The sequence below is a fragment of the Osmerus mordax genome, chromosome 8, assembly GCF_038355195.1.
Source record: "Osmerus mordax isolate fOsmMor3 chromosome 8, fOsmMor3.pri, whole genome shotgun sequence".
Classification (NCBI taxonomy): Eukaryota; Metazoa; Chordata; class Actinopteri; order Osmeriformes; family Osmeridae; genus Osmerus; species Osmerus mordax.
Window position 1 is genome coordinate 13,668,151 of NC_090057.1, and position 7,164 is coordinate 13,675,314.

Sequence of the window (7,164 nt, forward strand, 5' to 3'; positions counted from 1 at the left end):
AACAGAGGCTAGCTCCCTCTCTATCCCAGCCCTGTGGGCGGGATCTTCAATGTAGCTCACCAGGCGGTTGAACGATGTGCTGATGGAACTAACATCCTAGATCAGAGACGAAAATATAATCATTACGTTCATCAATGGGCCATCAAAGTCTCTGTTGTTCTAAGATGCCTGGTCCTTACCGCCTGGTTGAGCTGGACCAGGCCTGAAAGAATCATCCTTCCTGCAACTAGCAGGAAGTTTTTTGTGGTGTCCTGGGTCAGGAGTGACTGTAACACAAGGTCATCTCAAGTTGAAAATCTAGATTTCTGGATATTGATTTCTGTATGTTCCTGCATGCTTACATACATTAGATCGATAAACTCACATGAAATGCCTCACGAAGGCCCACAATTTTATTGGTCAAGTCCTGGACCTGTTTCTCCTGTAGATATGTCCTGTAACCACCACAACAAACATCTCAGTTCATGTTGTGCTTTCAAAATGGCATCTGAATCTATTATGAACATATGGTGCAATAAAGTGCAAGTGTATTTGGACTAACATGAGGCGGGAAGCATCTCTGTTCCCAGGGGGCGGAGCCTGATGTGACTCCTCCCCCTCAGCGTGTTCATATCCAGACTCCTCCTTCTGAACCCTCTCCTCCTCCTCAGGCTCCTGTTGCACAATAGTGGACAAGATAAGTAGTCCTCCCCCACCTTCAAACTTCCAGAAGGTCTAATCCCCTCAACCATATCAACATACTGTAGGATGTCTCAAATCTTTATCAAGATAAAGGACTTAGGATTCTACAGTCAGAGAGGGAAGGATCTGATTGTACCTGGGGCTGGAAGGGATGCTCTGGGGGGGAAGGAGGGCCGTGGTTGTGGCTGCTAGCCCGCCCAGCATGACTGTGGCTGTGGTGATGTCTGGGGCCAGGGGCATGGCCTGGTCTGGGGGTGTTCCTGGGGCCACTGCTGGCTCCCTGGGAGTGCTGGTGGCCGTGGGCATGGTTGTGTCTGTGTCCAGACCCGCTGGCATGGCCTGGTCCAGAGGCATGCTGGGAGTCGTGGCTGTTACCATGGCCGTGGGTGTGTCCGGGAAGATGGGAGTAGAAGCTCTGAGTGTTGGTCTGGCTGGAAGGAAACACTTGGCCACAGGGATCCACATAAACCCCTGAATGTTCCCATGTCACTCTCTGCTCCTGTTTTGAATACAAGAACACTCATTTAGAAACAGACTTGTTCAGGGATCGAACAGAAAGTATTGTTCAAGTTTAACAGCAACTCACCAGAAAGCCATCAAACTGGGTGAAGTGGGTGTTTTGCTTGCAGCTGGAAGACATGTATTTCTCTACAGCAGCTCCTACCAGCTACAGTCAAGAAGAAAATAACACTTTAATAAGGATTATCTTGTCATAATTATACAATAACATGTATTTATAGTATTCATGCATATATAAATGTAATACATGAAGGAATAACTTACCTTAACTCCTGTGATGTACTTGGTGACAGATTTGTAAACTGGAGCACCCTTCACCAATGAAAAAGTTGAACATTAAGTTACACTTTCTTGACAACTTATTTGAAAAGAAATGTTCTATGGGTTGCTATGACAGAGTATAACGTTAATAACAAGCAAACACATTACCTGGTGATCCACTCTGGTCCTCTCAACCAGATCACTCCACCACAGTTGAGTGGTTGGGCCTCGGGTCATCCATATATGATGAGTCTTCACCAAGAATTGCTACACAGTCCAAACACAGCTGAGTCAGGTCACATGTCTGCATGCATTTACGTTAGGGATGTTCTTCAATGAGTCTATCAACCTCTCCTTCTTAATAAACTGTTGACAACATTCATCCCTATCATACTACTGTCATTTTAGTAGCCATAGTGATGAGATCCCATTCACACTGACCTCAAAGTGGGTCCTGAAAGAGAACTGAAATGCAAACTGGTTACAGTCGTCTCCCAGCACCAGTGGACCAGACTCTGGAAGGCCCTGCAGACATCGATCACTCAAGTTTACAAGTCACTCTTTTACAATCAGTATCAGACATGATTTAGCTGAAAAGGCTCTGATCAAATGAGTGTACTCTCAAAATCTACTTTCTGTACTTTCTTTTCTATCAGACAGCTTTTGAGTGGTTGTGTTGAGATATATAGAAGATAATAGTGACCTGGAACAGGACCACAGGCCCACAGTACAAGGGTCTCCATGGCAACAGCTGCTGCTCATCCTCACTGGCTTCCTGGACACACATCAACATCGGGGATTGGGAGGAAATGGATACATCATTCAGAAAAGCCACATGCTGAGAGTTAAAAGTGCAATCCTTCATTTCTGTAAATGTGTTAATTGTATTGAAACATGCAGTGTTGCTTACAGAGAACAGAACCACTGGCCCACAGTATAAAGGACTGTATCTCCATGGAAGCAGCTGTCCGCTTGTCTCACTGACCCCCTATAACAGTAAACAAAAAGGCAATGGATACAACATTTCATTCAGAAAAAGCCAAATGCTGAGAGTTCAATCCTTGATTTATATAAATGTGTTAATTGAATTGAAACATGCAAATAGTGTTGCTTACAGAGAACAGAACCACTGGCCCACAGTATAAAGGACTGTATCTCCATGGAAGCAGCTGTCCGCTTGTCTCACTGACCCCCTATAACAGTAAACAAAAAGGGAATGGATACAACATTTCCTTCAGAAAAAGCCAAATGCTGAGTTCAATCCTTGATTTCTACAAATGTGTTAATTGTATTGAAACACGCAGTGTTGCTTACAGAGAACAGAACCACTGGCCCACAGTATAAAGGACTGTATCTCCATGGAAGCAGCTGTCCGCTTGTCTCACTGACCCCCTATAACACAGAAAACACAGATTCTGTTCAAGTCAAGCCTTCAGAGAAAAATCTACATCTGCTATCAAATGATTAGATGAAGGGACTGGATTCTCACCCTGTAGATGGTGACAGGGCCACAGTACAGTGGGCTGTACACAAAAAGCATGAGCTTGCCATTCTCCTCGTTAATAGCCTGCCAGGACACATAGAACATGGAAAGTTATGACCTAACACTGCCATTCAAGTTTCTACATTTCATTTTCAAAGTAGGGAATTGTGTGAAAGCAAAAATGTAACTTTACTTGAGGTGTTTCAGCTGTTGAGACGTCCTGATAATCAGAAGTAATGGGAAGATCCTCTTGAGGAGGATTAAAGAACAAACACAGTGTTAGTAATGAAGTAAACCAATATACAGTGGGCTCAAAGTCATAGTTGAATTGCAGTTTTAATTGAGACTATATCGACATCTTGGAAAGTCACATTAACACTTTAGGTGTACAATTGACACAGAAATATGCTGTCTAATAACCTATACCTTCAAGAAAATAAATACTTTCCTGTTGTGGATTTGTTAGGGTTATAAATTGAATGTTTCCCAAGTCATGTGAGCTGTATATCATTAGTGTACTAGAAAGAAAAAATAACATTTTTAACACAGTTATCTTCATACCTTCCTCAGGTGTGGGTCTGCAGTACCACTGATAGATATAAACAGCCCCAACTGCTGTTAAGGCCACTCCGGCACTCCACACTAAAGGGTGTATACGGTTGCACCCAAACTTGGGTAGCATCTTGCTGAGAATCATTTTCAAGTCCTGATCATTTCACCATCTCCAAAAACATGTTCATCAAGTGTTCAAACGCATCTGACTGATTAGTAACTTGTATGTGTCTTGTGTCAGAATTGCATTCCAGTCCATTCCGATTTCTATGGTTATTCTTATGACATCATAGTGGGCCTAATAGATGAAAGCAACTCTGGTGTGGGTTAATATTACTAACATGCAGTCTATCCATACTAGTCCACTGTGTCATGGAGATTGTCCATTTTGTTGTTTAGACCCACCCTATTTTAAAACACAGATGCCCTGGAACACATACAACCAGGGTAGACTGGGAGCAGCACAGTCAGTCTCAGTACAGTACAGCCTGAACAAGGTGGTGTGTGGTTCTACGCTACTGCGGCTGTTGTAGGAACCTGAGATAGGAAACAGCACTTCATTTACCAACCCAATAGCCCTGGATTCCCCCCCCCCCCAATGATCAGCTTTCAGGGCTTGTGTTCAGGTTAGATATTGATCAGATAAACACAGCTACGTGTTCTCCCCAGGCGAACGGATTGGCGGGCCAGGCCTTTGAAAGGAGCAGTTAAGAAGTTATATCCACCAGCCGTCTCAGTAAAGGCTGATAGCAGACAGTGTCGGCAAAGTGATGCGTGTCTAACTAGAGAGGGTACAATTTCTGGGGAAATTGTGATGTGTGCTTGCTCAGTTGCAGATGGGTGCGTTTTTTTTAACTTACATTTTACAAGTAATATTTCGGTAATTTAAATAGGTATGAATACTCATTATTTATGAAGATTGCATAGATTTAAAACCATACATTTGTTGCTGCTCATTTACAATTCCAAATACTAAGTGACGTTGTAGCAACCCAGGGGCCTTGAAGGCATGATTTACAATGAAATAGGACTCAGAGACATTTAGCGTTAACATAAATTGTCCTTTAATGACGGATGTCAGGGTAAGGGTAGTGGGACAAACTTTTAATCAGGATTCTTCCCGTCCGGCGTCTGTTGGTCTTCATGGCAGTGGCGGCTGGGAAGCCCCCGCAGCCCCCGCAAGGCGGGGGGCCCCCACGCCCTAAGGGCCCCGCCCTGCATATCAAAAAACAGACTAGGCCTATATAAAAAAAAATATATAAAAAAAAACAAGGAAAACACTTTGAGGGCGCTCATTTAGAGCCCCAAGTTTCAACTGCCAGGTAAAGGAATTCCGTAATGTAGGCAACGTAACAGATCTAAATAGGCTAAATAGTCTCAAAATCCCTGAATCTGGCAACAATGGCTTTTGCGTATCTTACGTGCCTTTTGGGCCATTACGCCTATTGAACGCGCACATTTAAAAAATGCTAATCATTAGGCTACGTTCTGCTAGATGACGGTAGAGACATGAGTAAAAGAAAATATACACGCGGTGCTCAAAAGCGCAGCAATAAACTGTTGTCTGAATAAGCTCGAGCAAAACACCCGAAGATTACACACTTATTTAGACCAGCCAGAGAGGAATATTATCAACATCTCCAGACGAAACACTACCGCAGCCGCAGGTAGCTAGCAGCAGCACGTCTTCACCAGCAACCAACAATAAATATACTTGCTTAGCCTACTTATTGGCAAGAATAAATGTTTTCCTTTCCTCCATTGATTGTGTGTTATTTCGACGATGCTATCCTTGGTGCTGAACTATCAGAAGGCTAGTGCTGTCTTTGGTTTTGAACAATGACAAATGTGTGGCGGCCTGCGGAAACTCTTCACATCGTGAACATTTGGGTCTTTCTGGGTATTATACATATTTGGAAACTACAAACTATCCTGAATACAAATATGTTTAAATCACTCAGATGTCTTTATCACAACTGAAGTTACATAATTTTAAAGTTGACCTGTGTCAATAAAGTGATAACCGAGAAAATTGCATTCCACTCCACTTTCATTCTAATTCTGTGTCGAATATGGAAAGTAAATCCTTTTGTTCGTAATCACGTTGTGAATGTAAATGTCAGTTTAAGTATAGGCTACATTAATAACTTCTCAGCAAGTTATTTTTAAGTTTAACAGCCTGACTTCATTGATCAGTTGTTTGGGGCTGCTGCAGCACTCAAAAGAGCAAGCAAACTGAGCATTTGATTTGAAATGGCTTGGAAATCTTGCTAGCTGACATGTCCAAAAAACGTTGAAATTAACAGTTTTTCAGAAGCTATACTTTTTGTACATTACAATGAAGTTTAGGGTGTTAACTATAGAAAACATCAAAAATCTAAATTTTGACAGAAAACAATTTTCGATCTTTTATGGCTTATAGCCAGCAATGACCGCGCGGCCGCGACATCCGACGGTTTCCGCAGAATGCCACACAAATAGGCTGCTATTGTGCTTTTGTTATTTTTTTACTTTTTTATTTCTCTCACATTGGTGAATATAGGCTATATTTAAAGGAAGACAGCAATGTATAAGATAGGATGGAGATACATTTTGAGTGGATTTAGGGGAGGGGCCTCGAGCTCCAACTTTGCGGGGGGGCCTCTGCAAAGTCCCGGCCGCCACTGCTTCATGGGGTTTGGTCTTGTGGGGGTTATCTCATCAGTTCAGTATGTAGGCTACATTTATAGAAAATCAACTTAAATAACAACATTTAGCAACAACAACATTTAGCCTAATGCATTAAGAAATTATGAACAATGATTTGATACACACCATAGCCGTTAAATGTATGGCTATGGTAGTTTGTGATTTCAAATGTTTAGGCATCAGGCATAAGCCTACGTATATCTCAATCTAAATTATCCAAGTATAATTATCATAGCTATATAATTGTTAACAGTAGCCTACAATTGCACAACGAACCTAAAATCCATATCCTCCATTTTCCCGACACAAAAACCATGTTAAAAAGTTAGGTTACTGGATAATGTATTGATTAATAGTAGGCTATTTATATTTCAATCCATTTTGATGTTTTTACAGGGTGTCTGTTTTTTAATCAATGAAGTAAAGGTCTAAATAAGGACCTCAACCTACGTAGCCTATCGTTCACGTCAATCATGGCGTGTCATTTTATTTTGATGAAGCGGTGGATGAGAGCTGTCATAGTACACGGCTTAAAGGGAACATTCTTTCTGGAAGAAGTCACGTGGCCGTGTGCATTGCTTTTGCCGTGGTGGATTGTATGATCCATGTTTTACCTCTCGGGCTGCTTAAGAATAGGGTGCACGCGCAATTAGCTTGACTACTTAAATCTGACTTGAATTAGTAGGAGTAATGACTAATTAAACTAATTCAAGTCAGGTTTGGGACTTTAAGTCCAACTTTTTTGAGCGGCCTTTATGGAACAGGCCTCTGAATATGTGAGTTCCACTTCATGCAGTGCCGGCGTCGCCTGCATGAAGTGCAGTCATTTGCAATCATTTAGCCTACTCATATTGCATTAATTCATTAGAACCCCTTTTGAAACTATTAACAACGTTGTCCCCGGCATCTCAGATAGAATTGCGATTCAAACAGTGAAACAGTACCATCTGCTAACTGAAAACATGCCAAGAAAACGTAAA